Source organism: the organism of the source record quoted next, unplaced genomic scaffold, assembly GCF_019419815.1.
Source record: "Pyrus x bretschneideri cultivar Hongxiangsu unplaced genomic scaffold, Pyrus_bretschneideri_v1 Contig8, whole genome shotgun sequence".
Classification (NCBI taxonomy): Eukaryota; Viridiplantae; Streptophyta; class Magnoliopsida; order Rosales; family Rosaceae; genus Pyrus; species Pyrus x bretschneideri.
The window spans coordinates 6,972,465-6,993,075 of NW_025999820.1; the positions used below are offsets into that span (position 1 = coordinate 6,972,465).

A 20,611-nucleotide genomic window follows, 5' to 3' on the forward strand; every position below is an offset into this window, starting at 1 on the left:
CACATGGAATGCACACCCAAATGTGTAAATACGAAAAACGTCAAGTTCAGTACCTGATAACCAATTATAACGTCATATGGGTTGGGTGGCAATAGGCCTCAAGGCAGACCAACATAATTGTGTACAAGATTGCATAGCCCTAGGTAAAAACTGAAACTTGGTACGTTTACTAAAATCTAGGCGATCATTTAATTTGCGCTTTATGATCACTAGGTGAGGCTATTTGGGTGAACTTGGAAATTCGATGTTCAATTATAAACCCAAAATACATGCAGTACTTTATAATAAAAAAAACCGTCGATATAACTCTGCATTATCCAGTCTCCTAGACCTTAAGGGATAAGTAGGGTGGTGAGCCCTTAATGGGCCATGAGGTTTAGCAGCAATGTGTGTGGAAAAACATGTAACCAATTTCTCGATTCATCAACCAAAACCATAAGTATTTATATGGTCCGCATTTTGGTTGGATTAGTCCACATATATTCCCTTGAATCCACTATGAAAAATGGTGATTTCGTATCTTTGCGAGAAATAATATAGACAATCAATTTCCCTAATGAGCAGGCTTTGCAAAGTGTGCTTGTAGGCACAAGATATTTACTTCGGGTAAGAAGATGCGTCGTAGCATCATTATTCGACCTAAGTGTCCTAAAAGGTCATGCCAAAGCAAGTAAACTGCTCAATCACCAGGCTCCAGGCCGACCACATGTGATGTGTTCCTAGTTGGGAGACAACCCATTAGCCCCAAATCAAAGCTTCCGACTCATTTTTTGGAGGTGGTGCAAAGATATTTCACTCAATTTTCTTCAGTAGTTTCATTTATGACCATTGTCATCTCGAATATCCTTAAAAAATCAACGACATGGAGAATTTAAGGTCCTTTAAATGGTAATGCAGTACCATTCATACAACAAGGAGCTTGCCAATGCTCTTAATCATGTTGGATAGACCTGAAATCGTTGTTAGAGATGTGATTTAGGTGTAAAGTTAGTGTGTGTAGTATCGCATGCATCCAGACAACTAACTTCCCCACATCCTACATAATCACGTGTTTAATTAAATCGGTCATATGTATTAAGATACATGATTCAATTAACTCATATTCGAGGAAAATATCAATAAGATTATCCATAAGTAAATCAATCACCAAATGTGAATCCAAGAACATGAATAAAATGTTCACAGAGTAAAACCAAAATTACTAGGGTGGATTCGGCCAACAAGGCCATTCATGTCAAAATTCTGCTCTTCCAACGGTGTTCGGTGGAGAAAAATTAATCTCACATATTGACTACTAGAATGGTACTCCTCAACAACATTGGTAGGAGCACGAATAGGTGCATAACTAATGATCTATTCCATCAAGACGGAAGTAGATTTTGCAAGGTTAAGGTTTGGGAATATTATACCTTATTCTTGAAGTTTTAGGTTTTAGGTGCCAAGGATCATGCTTCGGGCATGATGCCACACCTTGGCAGGCCAAACCCCAAATTGGGTTCGGTAGGTTCTAACTGAAGCTGGAAAAGTCTGTTCGGTAAGTCTCTACCGAAGCAGAGTAGTACCGTACGGTGCACATCTGTTGAAGCAGAGTAGTACCGTACGATGCAACTTTGCCGAAGCAGAGCATGCCCTTTGGTGTATCCCTGTCGAAGCAGGGCATCACCGTTCAGTAGGTTTTGACCGAACTAGGTTGAGCCATTCGATAGACTCCAGCCGAACTGGGTCTATCCCTTTTTCTTACGTTTATGGTAGTAATCAGATTCGAGAATTTGGTAAACTTTCACTTTCTACATTGCTGCTTCAAAAGCGAGTTAGAAATATGGAAGGAAATTCTCTAGTCAAAATTCGATCGAATTTATAAACTTCAACATTATACTCATTCATGGACGTAATCATGGTGTGCTTCGGGTAATGTCTTTTACCCCACATAAAGTGGTTTCTATTAGAAACGTCTAAATAAGGGAAATCAAACTTGTGATGGTTCGACAATCCACTGAATTGGAGGGAACAAGATTGTGATTAGTGCTATGAGAATGAATCATCCATAAGCATCAAAGTTAAAACATTTGAGTTCTAAGACATGGTTTTCATGAAAAACGTGTGGGTGTATTGTTTTATGAAAACTTCGGGTTTCAAAGGCACTAAATTTGAAACTACAAGTTCAATTTAGTTTATGAACGTTTAATTCATAAAAGAAAGGTTCCTGCAAGAAACACAGAATGCAATATACTAATTTAAGGGTAGTAGATTTAAGTTTCCTCGGGAACTTATGTGTGAGCTTCGTTACTACGAAAGTATGTCAACGATTCAAAGTATAAAAATAAATTATTGAATCGTTAATGTCCAAAAGTGATATTCAGGTCAATAATTTTGGATTCATTATCAGATTAATGGACTGCAGGTCACTTTTAATTAATTCAATAAATTGGGACCAAACGAGGTCAATCGTAGAAGCAAAATAATGCTAAAATAATAGTGTTGGGTCGAAAATACCATAGCCCAAAAATTAGGCTAGGTGTCGTGAGCAAAAGGCATGGGTATGGCTGTAATAGTAGCTCATGGAGTGGCTTTAGGCCACGAGCCAAATGACAGGAGCTCAGCAGCAAGCTGCTGGTGAGATTGGGTCGAGACCATAACGCAGGGGCAAGCCTAGAGGCCTACAGGTGCGAGAAAAACCTCATCTGCAGATGGGTTTTTGGTTTAGGCCAAATGAGGGGCACATGTCAGGCCTAGCGAAGTGTTGGCCTACGGGTTTGTGCGCGCGAGGACTAAACCCAGCCCTATAAGCTAGCTGACTGAGGCACATGCTATGGGAAGGGACCTAACCAACTGGGCTAGTGGAATGGTTGCGGGCCGGGGCAACAACAAGTCCCAACAAGCACAAAAGCTTGCTTATAGTCATGCCAGAATAGCTTTGCTAGGCGCGGGGCTTCAAGCCTGTCAAGATTGACCCCAGGTCAAGGCTTGGTTGCTGTGATGGTCAGTTGGGCTTCAGGCTAGCGACTCTGCCGATGGTGGTGGTGTCGTGGTGTCCAATTTTTCCTTTTTTTTTTCCTTCAAAATTGTTAGGGTTTTACAAATCCTAGATTTGCTTCTAATTTATTAATATACTTTGACTCACATACTCCACATAGCAATTATAATTGCATAATTCATGAAACGTGTATATATATTGACAAATATATGGAACATAAACAACATATATATATATATATATATATATATATATATATCGGAAGGTAAATGTAAATGTAAGGGGTTCATGCATCATGGGGAATGTTTTCATACTTCATGGTCATTTCAAATATCTTCCTTTATTTTAAGCATACCTAATTAGCAGAAAACAACAAAAGCCTTTGAATTTGTTGAAGGTCATTCTCGAAAGGCCGGAATTGCATCTCCAATGCGTTGTATCACATTCAACAAAGAAAAATTAATTTGAATCAATAGCACATAGATCAATTCAATAAAATAATAAATTAATCATAAAAAGATGATTAAAACGTAATACTCCCCTGATTGAAAATCAAACTCTCTTTAGTGCAGCGTCAAGAGCGTGCTGATAATGTGTTGTAGGCATAATTTACTGAACAATTATGAAGGCCATAAAGGGAGGGAAGGAGCGGCGTAGAGAGAGAAAGAGAGAGATGTGTAATTGTGAGGTGTGTTCTATTTCATCCTATTGTGCCTTTATTTATAATAATAGGGAAGGTTAATTCCTTACCTTTTAGGATTACAACTCTTAATAGGTAATCAACTCATAATAGGAATATAAGAGATATTCTCTTAATAGGTAATCAACTCCTAATAGGAATATAAGAGATATCCTAGATATATTAGGATTTACACAATCACATTTCTAATCTAATAGGACTACAACAACTACTATATACCATGTGATGACTGAAATCTACGCGTAAGGTGAAAATTATTAGCTAGACACCTTTCCCCTACTAAACCTAAGGTTCTACATAATTTGTTTCATATATAAGCTCGGAAGTTGGAACTGTTCCACCACCTGTTTTTCTTTTTGGTGCTTTATATTAAAATAGCATCCATTCAAAGCTTGTAACTAGAAGTGACAAATTAATCCATTAGGTTGTTAATAGGTACACATTAAGACTCATTTAGTTTGATTTTACTTTACACCATCATCACCACTACACTGATCTCACCTTTATATTATGATGATATCAAATTAAACAAGTCTTAACGAATATTCATTAACAATCTAATGAGTTGATTTGGTACCTCTACTTGTAACTCAATTGATTAAAAACATTCATTTCTTGAGCTCAATTTCCCAATTATCCTATCTCTTAACGTCAAAATAAAAACATCTCCACATGCACTAACGCTGGTGTGAAAAATTAAGGATGTGGTTTCTTATTTATTGTTAGGCATTATTCAACACTTAATCTAAATCATATGCTCTATAAATTCTAAGAAATACCTTCTAGGGTTTTTCTCTTATTAATTACATGACATGACTTTTATTTCCTTCATTCAAATGATGAAAAATCTGCACAACGTGATATTATGCACCCTCTCGAATTTGTATATACGAAAAGGTGTATTAAAAGTTATATCTCCCCACAATAAGAAAGATGTGCCTTTTTGCTTATCAAAAAGATGGAAAACCTTCAAATACAATGCACAAGTTCAACCGAGTTTAAAGTTTAAAGTTCGAAAACCCTTTTAATTTTAAGTCGATTCAATATTTACTCATCCATGGACCATGCATGTGTGCTTGTCCCAATCCTTCTCCTTTTTCACCCTTCTGTTCCTTTCATGATGGAGTTTTGCCAGATCAGCTGTTGCATAGTGGAAAACTACGAGTCATTGACTACTTTAATACCCCATTTTTCCCCTCCTACCTATATTTTCTCTTTTTCTTGGTTTGAAAGAGAGATGGGAATGGAACGACTGGCCGCCTAGCTAAGCTTACTATAGGAGATGGTATCTCACACTTTTTCTAATAGGTTCCCACCTCCTTTTGGGTTTTAAAAAGTTTAGGGGAGGGGAGGCTATACATCTCACAGTCAGGGTATATTTTTTTAATTTTTTTGAGGACTTATACAATGCGTTTTAGTTCTTTTTGAGTTTTTACTGATCATCCATTGAGATGGATTGTTGGTAGCGAGACTCGAACCAAAACATTTGTCTAGCAAAGAGAATGATCTTTATGAACTCAATCAACCCTCGTTAGGTGGTTACCCATCTTCTTTTGCACCTTCACTGGTTCCCATCTCCTTTATATATATATATATTTTTTTTTTTTAATTTTTTGAAGACTTACAGAAGGGGTCTTATTCTTTTTTTGTTTTTATAGATCGTTCACCAAGAGAAATTGTCGACAGTGAAACTTGAACCCAAGCCTTTGTCTAGTAAAGAGAATGATCTTTACGAACTCAACCAACCCTTATTAGGTACTCACACTACTAGAAATTTCAGCTTTACAGACAAAATTAGTTTGTCGGCAAAGAGTCTTTTCCGACGAAAATTTTTGCCGGCCATTTTGTCACACAAAGCATGTCATGCAAGAACTTTCCCGATGAATTTTGGTATTTCGCCGGCTAAGGTTCAACTTTTCCCGACAAACTCCTTTTTGTCGGCATTTACATCTTCCTCGACAAATATTTTCATTGATAAAGGCCTTTTAAGCCGACAAATAATACTTTTCAACCAACAAAATGTGTTTGTCATCATGGATATTTCGTCAGCAAAGTCTTCTATCTCCTGACAAAATTAGTTTCGTCGGGAAGACAATTAATTTATAAATAAATAAATAAATGCTTTAATGCTTAGCTACTACATATGCGCATCAAAATACAATACACAAAAATCAAAATACAATACACAAAAATTGTTAAGAAATAATACTTTATTGATTGATAAGTTTGGATCGTACATCTAGAGTACTTATACAAAAGCATGTCACATAATAAAATTATCCTACTGTTATTCCTCAAAATTGGTTGCCATGTAGCATCACAACACATCTTGCATCTTGCCCCTGCATAATCACAACCATCTAGCACCAGCACCTGCACAATCACAACCATCTTGCACCTGCAGCATACTTGAGAGCAAAGAACCTGTAACAAAATACCCAACAGGGAAGATTAATACCTATATCACATATGACACAACTTCCTAGCCAACAAACACATTGCCAATATGCTAAGAAAAGTACTGTCTACAACTAATAATATCTCTTATGTGTATGATTTGAAGATCATTTCAAGTTACTAGTCATCAATTACCCAGATGAATCTTCACTTATTCCACCAAAACCTTGTAAATCCTTTCATGCAGCTGTAGCTCACATTGACAATCCTGAATGTGAACCATCCACTCTATTTAAAATTCAAAATGTATATGGCTTAGCTATTTGTGAAGAAGTTAAATAAAGATAAATTTATTGAATGACTACATGGTGAATAAAGACTTTCGGCACAAAGTAGTAGTTGTTACAACATGCTCCAAACCAACACATACAATTGTACAATAGCATTTAAGGGTTCAGGGATTTGAAATTAACCTTGACTGGTGAACGCATTCTTTGTCCATGGTAACAGGCCTTTCCCTCTACTACTACAAGTTAGTATGTCACAAGCTGCCAATCTATGAATTTTTGTCAATGAAGAGAAATAAAACTTGCAAACTTTCAAAGAAACACTTTCAAATCTAACCAAGTTTGTAAGGAAACTTGCATCCTTAGATTCATTCTGCAACTTTAGTATTGACAATTGTATGAAAAATTTGCCACTTCATTCTCTTCATAAGCAGTTCCTATAAAACCACCTTTAGTAAATAATGCCTCACCAACAAACCAAAAGGTATCTATTTTGCATAAAGAAATAATTCATATTCGAATAGAATTAAACTAATAAAAATTTCAAGGAAGAAAACTAATCATAGAATTTCAGCCACATGAACACATGTTGCAAAAAAACTGATTAAAGTATGTATAAGCATGGATACTCAGTCAACTATTAAATCATGCGCAAACAAAAGGCTTGCAGTTGGGTACAAACAAACCCATTTCACCAAAATGCCAAAACAATACTAAGCTACATTTTTTAAATTGATAATCAAATCACAACCTTACCCTTGTTCACTTTTGAATAGGTATAACATTACATCCTGCTCAAATTGGTTAAGAATTCAGAAACCAGAAAATGAGCATTCCTAGTTTTAAATCAAATGGCCAACACAAACTACAACATACTTTAAATTAAGAATTCACCATCACAAGGCACTTGTAAATGTAAGAAGCTGTTATCAAGTATATGGTTGCCATTACTCACACCACCCCCATCAACGCAATTTCATTGCTCTTAACATTTTGGGACCATTTTTCTTTCTAATTCAGTTTCAATGTCAAGCTTGGAATTAAATAAAATAAAAAACTGTTTATTATACAGAAATAGTAAAATATACAGAAAATGACAATCTCACAAGTACCAAGAGCTGAGGGGAAAAAAATTAGAATAGATAGGGTTGAAAACATTACCCTAACGTTTAAGAGAAACGAAATGCAGAGAAACACTCTGTATTGGAGATTTCAAAGCTAGAATAGTAGGGGCCCTTCGACGGCAACGGCAGCAGCAACGGAGAGTAGATGAAGCCACGGCGACGGCAAGAAAAAAAACAAAGTCGACGGAAAGCGAAGAGCGGCGCCTTGTGAGAGATAGAAGAGGGGACGGTTATCCACAAATAATAGGGTTTGTCAAACATTGTATCTAGATTTAAGGGGAAAATTCTTTTGACGAAAAAATTAAGCGGTGGAATCGAAAAGACAAAAAATAAAGGGGCGGGAAGGAATTAATAATTTGCGCCCCTCTCTTGACGACGAACCGGCATGTTTTCGCCGACCTTTAGTTTATTCGTCGGCTTGAATGTTCTCTGCCAACAAAATTTTGGTCGGCGTAGGTCTAAAAGTTTGGAGCCTACAAATTAATTTTCGTTGGGGAAAAACTTTTGTGTCGACAAAAATTTGTTTTGTCGGCTTTATATTTGTTGGCAAAATTATATTTTCTAGTAGTGTCATCTTCGTTTGCATTTTCACTGGTTCCCAACTCCTTTTCCACCTTCATTGTAAAATGATAGGATTCCATCTCTTTTGCAATTGCGATAGGGACAACTGACAAGAGGTGGCTGACTGGTGGTCACATTTTCAGAGAAGGAACCTCTTCGGATTCACTTTGGGGGATTCTCAGTATTATAGTCATTCATCGTATATCGTACAGCTAGTTTTCATCAGGTACTATTTGTGTTTAATTTTAAATAAAAAAATTAAATGATTTCTAACCGCACGATGCACAATAAATGGCTAAGATGTGAGAATCTATAGGATCCCCACAATTTGGATCCGGATGGAATCCGAATCCCACATTTTCAATCTCACACCCCAACCAAACAGAAGAATTAATCAAGAAAAAAGAAGAAACCCTAGAAAAAGGGTAAGGATGTTGCATCTCTAAGAAAAGGAAAAACAAAAATAGACCTCTGCATAAATATGAAAACAATGTCAATACTTCTGCCTATGTTATTATATCCGAGAAAAAATTGATATTGAATTCACCGTTCACAAGATTCAAACGTAAATCTCTTACTTACAAATAAAGAGAATACCACTAGACAACGATATTAAATGACGAGTGTCTCTCAAGAGACACAAAATATCTATGGCAAAACTATTTGTGCCAATAATGTATAGGTTGAACAGTAGTAAAACCAAACCCTAAAATCTACTATTCAAATAAAATATATACGTATGAACATATGTGGCTCCCTCAACTCAGCTCAACTCAAGTTGACAATTATTTGGTGCTTCACACTAATAGAGAATTACAATTTACATGTTACATTTTTATGCTTGGATGATGCAGGACATTTGTAGATCAAGATCATCATTGAGAGTTCATGTATTATGTATGCCAAAATCTAATTTATGAGAGTTCAAGCATTTACTCACTGTTCGTCACAAAAAAAGTGTGTTGTGTAACATGCATAGGAATCTATTGAGTATTGAGAAGAAGAAATGTGCAGCCGTACAAAGTGCGTTGAGTAATATGCGCACATATTAGACGATAATTTCTTGTCAGATAATTTGATATGTTATGTTATCAGATTCTTAATCTAAGCTTTTAATTATGTACATATTTGTTCTGGTATCCACACACGAACATGTCATACAATTCACTCGTCTCAACATAAAACAGGATTTCTGTTTAGGACTACATCCTTCTTAGATTGCAAATATATGTTTTTATCGACTTAATATTTTATAGGCTTATTATCCAAAATAGTTTTTGAGATTGGCATAACTCTTCACTTTGGTCTCTAATATTTAAAATTGATAGAAGTGATCATTAAGATTGTCCACCGTCAATCATTTTGGCCCCCTCTGTGAGAAATCATCGTTAAATTGAGGGTATTTTTATCAAATCAACCTCTCCCCTTGAAATGGTGGTTTCTTCAATTTAACAAAGATTTTTCACAGCATGACCAAAATGATTTACAGCGGACAATTTCAGGGATCATTTTTATCAATTTTAAATATCGAGGATCAAAGTGAAAAATTATTGACAACCTCATGAATAATTTTGGCTAAAATACCTATTTTATATCTGGGGGTTTGTCAAGCTTCATCCACACACTGCACCTTTCGCTAAAACATACTTGTGTTATTGGGGCTTTTGGGTATTCTAACTAAAAGTTGCTCTTTATATTTCTTTAACCATACAAATTTTGTGAAAGCAAATCTGAAATGTTTTTTGGGATTGTTTATTCACGAAACACTTATGTTTATAAGCGCTTATGCTGACAGTGTTTTTATTAGAAACGCGTTGAAATGTTTACTTAAAATTTAAGCCAGTCCTTAATAAATAAATAAAAGTACTTAAAAGAGCTTCCTATTTATTTTTTTTTTTTTTTTTAGTCAAACGATAGATTTGGTTAGATTAGATGTTAGATTAGCCATTGATGGAGTTCAAACTCACACCGTTATGTAAGGGCTGAATGTGACGACCCGTCCCTAATTTTCTGTGTAATTTCTCCCTGAGTATGTGAATTGACATTTATGCCCTTGTTGGCATGTGGATATGTTTATTTGTTCTTAAATTATTTTTCTTGCTATCGTAATTAAATTGTACTCATCACTACGAACGCATGGGCGTATGTTAGACTCAAATCGGACTTGTAACATTAAAGTTACGCTCTGTCAAAGTACGAGGATAATGGGTAGATTTGTACACGCGTGTGTATTAAATTATCAATGTTCGAAACACTAGTGCTGGATAGATTTTCTAATTCCTTTTACTGTAGGAAATCTAAAAAACTCTATCCCTAGTTTCTTTTTTAACCCAACCCGTGCCTTCCTTTGTCACTCACCAATCAAACTTTCTCATTTTCACTCTCACCAATCACATATCTTCCCACTTCCTTGCACCCAATTAGAAAAAGAGAAAAAGAACTATCTCTCTCTCTTCTTCTCTTTCTCCCTCCCGAAGTCTCTCATTTTCTGTAATCGCCATGAACAAGCACTAAAGCTCAGTAGACCGAGCCCAAAAACCACACCATTGTGTTCATCTCAACTCCACAAACACAACCATACCACTGGATCACAAGTTGACTGAGTTTTGGACAGTCGAACTCGGAAGGTTCGAACTCAATGAGTTTGGGTTCAACGTTTTCATGCTGAGTCAAGGAGTTTTGAAGGTCGGGAAGCTTTCTTATTACTCCCCGAGGTCTTTAATGAAGGTTTGGTGAAGAGACAACCTCGAAATACAAGGTTTCAAGAAGTTCTAGTTTTAGCCGTACCTTTCGAGGCTTTTTCAGGACACCTTCGTCCATTTTTTGGACTCCAAAAAGGTATAAGGTGATTCTATTATTCATAAACTTCATTTCCATATAAATTTTGTAAAAAATGGTTGAGAAATGAAGAAGATATGAAAGTTTGAAATTTTCCCAGAAATCGATGAAATTTTTCAGTTTTTGGCGAGTTTAGATGACAGCGGCAACATGCTAGGACCACTAGAGAAGACAATTGAATATTCCGTCAACCTTGACATAATATTCTAATGGTGTCAGGTAACGCCGCTAACTTTTGTTAAGGCTTTAACGAAATATTCCTAACGACCATTAGGCCTCTGTCAGCTCTGCCTGCGCGTGGCTAGCGTGTGTGGCCGTGCCTTAGCCGGCGCGTGAAGGCATCCAAAATTTTATACCTATACATAGTTATAGTTTCCATAAATGTGTATTTACTTCAAGTTTACGCTTATATTGCCAAGTATTGTTATTGTGCTATTAATTGTGATAAATGCTGCTATATAGTTGTGATATTACTGTCATGACATTCATACATATTTGTATATGCTCATTTTACTGCACCGTGGTGTTAGTACTCGCCCCAGGACCAAGGCCAATCCTTCACGTGTATGTTCACATCTGCACCATTCGCTCGCCTTGGATCCAAGTTAGGTGTCAGTCCTGTCGTACAGATTACATTAGGCAATCCGAACTCGTATGTGACCGTGCTTCTACACCAGCCTTCACGTGATCGTAGTACTACAGCGTATTGATTACATCAAGTCATATTCGTGTCAGGATTATCTGTACGAACTCGTGTGTTGGATTAGATGGATGAGCACTTAGTTATACTTGATTATCACATGATTATATTACTATGACATTTGATATATCATGACTTGGCATAATTCTGGTTATATTGCTATTGTACTGTTGTTTACATTTATGTAGTATGTTTTAAGGAAACTATACTTGTTTTATAGCAAGGGTTACTATGTTTGAAAATAAAGGTTTTTCTTACAAACATTGTTTTGCTGACCCACTCAACTTTGTTTTTTACCCTTCCAGGACCTAGATAGTTGTACTCTCTGTGGCATTCGAGGAACCTTTGGCAGTTTTGACATTATCTTTGTTTAGAAGTATGAACTTATCCACTGTTGTGTAATAAGTGTACTAACTACTTTGACTACTTTATTGCAATCGTACTGTCTATTATGCTCTGAATAATTGTAGTGGGTTTTCCCATGACTGCGCACTCTTTCATTGTTTAATTTAAATTAGTTATAGTGTAGTTTTAATTTATTCACTTTTTCACATCACTTATCCTTATGGTTACGTCACCTCACGGTGATGGCCAGCATGCTTTAACCTCTGTCAGTTGGGGTGTGTCACTGAATAAATTTTCAACACTTAAAAACGCTTCCTAAAAATAATTATTTAGAAAATACTTTTATAACTCGTAAATACTTCTAACTCCTTTCGTTAACCTCACTTAAAATCGCTTTTAGTCTTTCAATAAGCAGCCCTAAAATCATCAAACAGACAAAAGCATTAGGTTATAATAAGAAGAGTGGCAGGTGGCCCTCTACCATAGTGATGGAGAGGAGTGACACCCTTGCATGACGGCGTGGATTCGAATTTCGTCAGTAGCTAATCTAACATCTAATTACTAATGATATCGCTCAACTCAAAAAAAATAAAAAAATAAAAAATAAAAATGAAAAAAAGAAAGAAAGGTGCGATATTTTCATAGGTGATGTTTAATTAGGTGCGACAATGTCCATGCTTTTCCTATAACAAATAAATTAATGAAATTACATATGTAATTAGGCCAAATAATATTTAGGAGTTGTTGAAAATTATTTTTGGTAAAAACCATTTACAGACTCGTTTGGATGTGATTTTAAAATGACTGAAAGCGTTTTTAGAGAAAACGTTATTGGGTTCCAAAAGCACTTTAAGTGCTTTTTCAGGATTTTTTAGCATTTTTACTACGGATTGTTTCCAAAAAGATTTTCACCAAAAGCGTTTTCAATCATTTTAAAAACACATCCAAACGAGCTAATCGAGGTACAATTTTTGTGATAAATGGTATAATAAATAGGTTTGAGGAATACTGATCACTTACTTTCAAAGAGAAAGTATATACATAGCCAAAATCCACGAACTCTAATATATTAGCCGATTTAAATATTACAAACCCAATGCTTAAGAAAAACATAGGTCACAATAACAACAGAAGTAGCAGTCTAGACCACTTAGAGAGAGACTCAAACGCTAAACAAACAACCTTGAAAGCACTAAATTCCCGCCGCCGTGTAGGAACCAAAACGAAGGTGGATAGTAAAAGAGTAATGTTATTCATACCATATTTTTGTATTACATTTTCATATCGCCTTAGGTGGCATTTGATGTGGACAGCCACATCATTTGAATTAATCAGATTTTTAAATTTTGTTCATTATTTGATAAACTAATAATTAAGAAAAACTAGTTAATTAAATGATGATTGTGGTATACGCGGACTCTTTTTCCTTCCTTTCCTTGGGTTTTGCAAATTTTTCAAGTGATGTGGTTATCCGCATTAGATGCTACCTATGGTGGTATAAAAATGCGATACAAAAACATGGTATGAATAACATTACTATACGCAAAAAGCCAAGCACAAGCAAAAGAGTATTGTTATTCATATCATGTTTTTATACCACATTTCAATACCACCTTAGGTGGCATCTGATGTGGATAGCCACATCATTTGAAAAATTTGCAAAACCCAAGGAAATGAATTGGAAAGACTCCTCGTATATCATAATCATCATTTAATTAACTAGTTTTTCTTAATTATTAGTTTATTAAATAATGAACTAAGTTTAAAAATCTGATTAATTCAAATGATGTGGCTGTCCACATCAAATGCCACCTAAGGTGGTATGAAAATATGGTATGAATATTATTACTCTATATTCCAGCAAGCCGGTAGAAAAGTGGGTAGGGCCGTAGTGGGGAAGCAATCTAGATCCCCAATCGGGTCCAAAACACTACTATTTTTTTGTTGGGGTGTAGGAAAGTGATGTGGAGGAAGATGACGGAAACATAAGGTCATCTCCAACCGAAGGGTCTAGAAGGCCAGAGGGTCGAAAATAGCCCGAAAATCGTCTTCAACCGAGAGCTAGGCCAGATGGCTCGTGGGTCCCACAGAATTTGAAAGGGCCAAAAGGTTGGCCCAATCCAGCCAGCCCGGGGCTAGCCATAAATGTGAGCATTCTTGTCGGATATAACCAACATGAATGCTAGGCCAAATTTTCAAATGCTAGCCGTTATTTTTGAATTTTTTATTTTTATTTTTTTACAGTTTTATTTTATTTTATTTACAAATTTTTTTTCCTATAACTTCTATTTTTAAATTCTATTTTTTTTTATATAACTTCTATTTTACAAAATTTGTTTCATATTTTTTTTAAATTCTATTTTTTTTCCTATAACTTCCTAAACCATTATACATCATTAAATTAAATTAAGTAACATGAAACAACATTAAATAACATTAAATTTGAATAATACATTATGTTTGGCCCTATGACCCTTTAGTCCTCGGTTGGAGACGGTTTTTTATGACATGGCTAAAACGTGCCCTATGGCCCTCAATAGGAGATGAAGGCAAATATGGCCATGTACTATCCATTAAAATATTAATATCTTGGAGGGCCGAAGGGCTAAAATGAGCCCTCTGGCCAGCCCTCGGTTGGAGATTGCCTAAGAAGATGAGGAAAAAGGGCTTCAATTTTGGGATTAAGGTTTGAAAAGAGGCTAAAACTAAAAGAATGAGAAGAGGAAAATATAAAAGTAGGAGTACTATCTCGATCGACTCTTAAACTGGCAGATGAAGTAGTGCTAAGGAGCGGAGCCAATACATCTAAGATCAGAAGCACAAAATAGGTACATTAGCTAGTGATTGGTGAGGGCTGGCTATTTGTGAGGTGGGAAGGAACTCTCACGTCGGAGAGAGATACTCTCACCCTGGCGAGAGGACTTTCACAAAGGAGATAAATTACTTGTCGTTGACACTTTGAAAGGTAATTGTATACTTCTCCTTTATAAAACACAACGATCAATATAAATTTGGAAGAGTGCAAATGGTCTTCTTAGATTGCCAACAATAGCTCCACAACTAGGAAGTGGATTTGATCATTCTTCCACTTATGTCGCGTTTGTTTAGCGATAATAGGCACCATGAAGGGGACTTGACTTTTGCTTCCCGCCATTCCTTGATATTTGGCAATAATTTTGATCTTAGAAAGTGTAAGGGTTTTGAGACTTTTGGTGTCCTACATCGGGAAACACTAAAGGTTCATTGCCCTTTTATATAGATTTAGGGTGTGTTTGTTTCACCTTCTTAAGTGGGATTAGACTGGCTAGGATTATTGTCCCATGTTTGGTAGCTTTGGGACTAACTTAAATGAGACTAGCCCGGACTCGTGTGGACTCCGAGCCTCGTTAGGTTGTCCAAATTAGTCTGGCGTTGAACCATGGGATTGCTAAGAACTCATTCCTCACAACATTGTCTCATTCGCCGTTCATCATCTCTCTGTATCTCCCTCTCCCTCTCCCTCTCTCTTTCTCTGCTTTCACATCCTATCTTTGCTCTCGTTCTCTTACTAATGCTTGCGTCATTTCCCTCTCTCTTCGCCTCGAACCAAGATCACGTCATCTTTCTCTCTTCATCCTGCTAGATGCCGAGCCGATCTGCACGACCCAACCTATATGCCAAGCTAATCTGCACGACCCAACCCAGATCACGTCCTCTCCCTCTTTTTCCTCGTCGTGCTCGAATCAGAATATCATTGGGTATACAAGGAACGCAATTGCGATTTTAATTGAATTTGAGTTTTTGATTGTTTGTGTTTTGGGAGCTTTATCGATCCAAATGGAGGAGAAAGATGTGGTTGCAAGTAGTGGAATTTGGACGGAGAGTTTTAGCAATTGAAATGAAGGAAAAGCTATGATTGGAATCTATGGAGTTTGGACAGAAAAAAAAAAAAAAAAAAAAAAGAGGGAAGAGAGGTTTCAAGCAAGAAAAAGAAATAGAAAAAAAAAAAAAAAAAGGTAAAGTACAAAAAACTACATCAACTATTGGTGTCACGACATTTTCATATCTCATCTTTTAAAATTGACAATGTCATACCTCATCTTACGAATTTGTGTCAATGTTATACCTTCCGTTAGCTTGGCCGTTTATTTCTCAGTTAAATGCTGACGTGGCTTGATCCGGGACCCATTTTTATTAAAAAATTATTAAAAACAAAAAAAATCATTTAATATTATTAAAATATTAAAATAATAAAGAAAAGTTATTTAAAAAAAAAAAAACCAACTTCGTCCTTTCCCCCCTCTCTCCCTTCTCCCCATCTTCATCTTCTTTCCCTTTCTGCAACTGCAACCCAGAAAAACAGAAGAGAAAAAAATAAAAAATAAAAAACCAATTTGTTTTCCCTGCTCCCCACCCCCTCTTCTCCTCACACCCACGCACCCAACCTCCCCACCTTCGCACCCCACCATCTGCACCCAACCTCGCACCCACTACTTACAACCCAAATAAAAAACCCAGAAAAAAACCCATTCTCCTGGGCGAGGAGAAAATGGGCGCGGGGGGGGAATGGGTGTGGAGGGGAAAGGGTGGGTGCGAGGGGGACGGACGAACTGGGTATATATATATTTTTTTTTTCTTCTCTCTTCTTCTGCTTCCCTCTTCTTCTTCTTCTTTTGCAGGTTGGGTGGGTGGGTGAAAGGGCGGATAGGTTTCCCCTTTTTTTTTTTTTTTTTTTTTTTTCTTCTCTCTTCTTCTGCTTCCCTCTTCTTCTTCTTCTGCAGGTTGGGTGGGTGGAAGGGACGGGTTTGCCGTTGTTTTTTATTTTTATTTTTATTTTTTCTTCTTCTGCGGGTTAGGTGGGGGGGGGGGGGCGTTGTTTTTTTTTTTTTTTTCTTCTCTCTTCTTCTGCTTCCCTATTCTTCTTCTTCTTTTGCAGGGGGGACGAACTGGGTTTCCCGTTGTCGTTCTTTTTTTTTTTTTTTTTTTTTTTTGTTTCCTTCTTCTTCCTCCTCCTTTCTAGGTTGCAGGGGGTTGAGTTTGTGGTTGGGGGAGGGGGGATCAACTAGGTTTGGTTTGGTTTGGGTATTTTTTTTTTTTCTCTTCTTCTTCTTCTTCTTCTTCTTCTTCTTCTTCTTCTTCTTCTTCTCTCCCTTATGGTGCAGGAAGAGTGGGAAGAGAGAGGGGAGATGCACGAAGGAGAGGTTGTTTTTATTTTTATGTACTTTTTTATTATATTTATATTTAAAAATTTAAATTTTTTTTTGTTTTTATTAATTTTTAATAAAAATGGTCCCAATCAAGCCACTCGATTTAACTGAGAATAACGGCCAAACTACGGAGGTAAACATGACAAATTCGTAAGATAAGGTATACAGTCATTTAAAGATGAGGTATGAAAGTGTCGTAACACATAGTAGTTTTGTACCAAAAGAGAATTAATTTTATTATCCTACTTCTAATCCGATATTACACCAAACGCTTCGCTAAGTTAGTCTTGTTTAGTCTAGTCCAAGCCAGTCCAGCTTAGCCCCTGAAGCTAGTCCAGTCTGAGATACTCTAGTGCAACAAACGCACCCTTAATGCTTTGGTCTGGTAATTAGAACATGGACCATTTGGAAATGGATTGAAGGCTTGGGCCTTATGATTGTGTGGATTAGGCTTGTATACTATAGCCTAAATGAAATTAATATTAATTCATCAAGATAAGGGCCTTGGAATTTAAATTTTTAATTAAATTTTCAGATTAAGTTTTTAATTAATTTATTAATTAAAAATGTTTTGATTAAAAGAAACAGCTCTTAGAAAGAGTTGTGTACTTTCAAATACGTTGAACATGTATTTGAAAGGGTATGAAACAACCTATATATTTGCAATCATAGTATCCAAGTGAGATCATCCTTTCTTCCTCTTTTTCTTTCATACGAAATTTCTAGAGAGTAAGCACACAAAGCAAATTCGTTAAAATTCTAGAATTCAGCGCGGGTTGTAGAATTAGGTAGTTGAATCCTAGTCCAGCAAACGTTGTAGAACCACAAGCACAAGAATGGGATGGAAATACTATTTGAAGGACATAACTTTTACACTAGCCTCTACCTTCTGTAATCAAGTTAGTACCATTGTTATTCTTATATTAATTTATGTATTTATTGTGTAATTTCATTCTGCATAGCAAGTATTTTTGGTTAATAAATATTAGAATTTCAAGTTCTGTTTATTCTGTTATTTTTGTTTGTTTCTAAATTGTTCTCCAACAGAAAGGAAACGTAACAAAAAATGAATTAGAATCAATTATGCGTAATCGGTTGAATTCAATTATACCCAACAATGCGTATAATCTATAATACCTATTAAGAGAATATTCTTTTATCAACCAAAAACTAAAGAAAATAATATTAGAGTATCACCAAAGGAGATGTTAAAATCCCAGGTGGAATGCCACTGTCCATATTTGACATCAAAAGCCTCTCCAACTAAAGTGTTATTTGCTAACTGGATTTCAAGACTTTATGGTTTGGAGTCAAATTTGACATCAATGTCAAATTTATTTTTAATTCATTTTAATGGTGGGTGTCTTATTTCACTAATGTAAGATCCCACATCGCCCAGAGGTGAGGATCATGTAAGACTTATATGTATATTCCCATCTCTACCTAGCACGATGTCTTTTGGGAGCTCACTGGCTTCGGGTTCCATTTGAACTTCGAAGTTAAGCGAGTTCACACAAGAGCAATCCCAGGATGGGTGACCCACTAGGAAGTACTCGTGTAAGTTCCCAAAAACAAAGCCGTGAGTGTGTGGTAGGGGCCCAAAGCGACAATATCGTGCTATGGTGGAGTCGAGCCCGAGATGTAGTGGGGGCCCGGGCAGGGATATGACGATTTGGTATCAGAGCCAATCCTTAGCCGGAAGTGTGCCGACGAAGACGTCGGGCCCCTAAGAGGGGTGGATTGTAAGATCCCACATCGCCCAGAGGTGAGGATTCTGTAAGCTTATATGTATATTCCTATCTCTACCTAGCACGAGACCTTTTGGGAGCTCACTGGCTTCGGGTTCCATTGGAACTCCGAAGTTAAGCAAGTTCGCGTGAGAGCAATCCCAGGATGGGTGACCCACTAGGAAGTTCTCGTGTGAGTTCCTAGAAACAAACCGTGAGGTGTGGTAGGGGCCCAAAGCGGACAATATCAGTGCTACGATGGAGTCGAATCTGGGATGTGGTGGTGGGCCGAGCTAGGATGTCACAACTAAGGCCAACTCCAACCCATAGCCTAAAACCTATAATTTCCCTCTACTACCCCCCTCCCCAAATCCATTCAACCCATGTTCTAATTTGGACCTAAAATCTAAAACCTAAAACAAAGTCAAATACCAACTAAGATTTAGCCTAAAGTGAGAGGAGGAGCCTAGTTGAAACCCAAGTTTTTACGCCTCACATGGGGGGCCGATTGTCAAGGCAGCTGTCGCCTACCATCATGAGCCCAACGGCTCTATTTCTATCCTACAGTTGGTTTCTTTGGACCATTGGTTGATCCAACGGTCCAAATTCAAAAAAAAATTTATAAAAAAAAATTCAAAATACATTGAATCCAATGGCTGAGATCGAATATAATCAAATCTAACGGCCCAAATTTAAATCCAACGGCTAAAATAATTAAAAAAAATTATTTAACTCAAAATTCACCCAAATTTAGTGATTTTTCAATATTTATCGGAATCTAAATATTTTTACGTTAAAAAGTTCATAAAATTAATTTAGGATAGTGTACATAATTTTTTTTTTAAATTACTTAAAAGAAGAAATTAGCCTAAATTTATTCTTTAATAATCTTGGGCTAAAAATTTAGGCCAGAAAGGTTGGAACAGAAAAACTGTTTCTGGGTTAAAACCTAAATTTGCTGGGATAAAAATTTTAGGTTTTAGGTCAAGGGTTGGAGAAGTACAAAACTTGACATAATACTTCAGATTGTCACATCAACCATTAATTGTAATTTGACATTTCTTTAGAGATAGTCTTATATACTTCCATGCATAATTGAGAAAATTTTTAGAAAAGACATTAAATTAATTTTTCACAAAACTAAATTTTGCTATTTTTCCTTCATAGCCCAAATGTCATAAGTATGTCTTTAATTTTTAAAAATAAAAGTTTAAACATCCTTCCTCGCCCATATGTCATAAGTATGTCTCTAATTTAAAAAATTAAAGTATAAACATTTACTTGGTTATCTACATTAAGGGAGAGATGTGGGATAAACTTCACAATGCGCTAACAATAATGTGGTTCAAATTCGTCTTTGGTGACAATCGAACCTATGACTTCTCGCTTACAAGTGAATAAGAATACCACTAAACCATAATACTAAATGACATATATTTATCATTTTAAATCTTTCATATTTACACACATTATGTGTGCCTTCGGTATCTTTTTATTTTTAAAAGACTAGCTGATGGCTTCATCACGACAGTGTATTCTTCCGTAAACCTAAAAAAAATCATATAGGCACTTCAGCTTCCTTCTACTACCATCTTTTTACACCGCCTCATCTAGTCTCTTTTTATACAAACTTATATTTTCAAACAAATGTAATTTAAAGACCCCTTAAAATAACACGGACCAAAGTGACAAACAATTTAAATTACGTGGACCAAAAATGTAATTATTGAATTTAAAGAGTACGAAACTTATAAAAACCCCACGTAAACTTC

The 20,611-nt window shown here is 36.2% G+C and overlaps 1 long non-coding RNA gene across 2 annotated transcripts; it reads right to left on the reverse strand.

The window, feature by feature from the left end:
- Positions 1–5,866: 5,866 nt before the first annotated feature.
- On the reverse strand, positions 5,867–8,034 carry LOC103947488. 2 transcript variants are annotated; one of them, XR_007255059.1, is made up of 3 exons: positions 7,520–8,034; positions 6,545–6,795; positions 5,867–6,098 (listed from the first exon to the last, which is right to left on the reverse strand). It is a non-coding gene; the product is annotated as an uncharacterized LOC103947488 (long non-coding RNA). The 2 variants fall into 2 exon arrangements; XR_001953219.2 differs by lacking the exon at positions 7,520–8,034 and having other exon boundaries at positions 6,545–7,471.
- Positions 8,035–20,611: the final 12,577 nt, after the last annotated feature.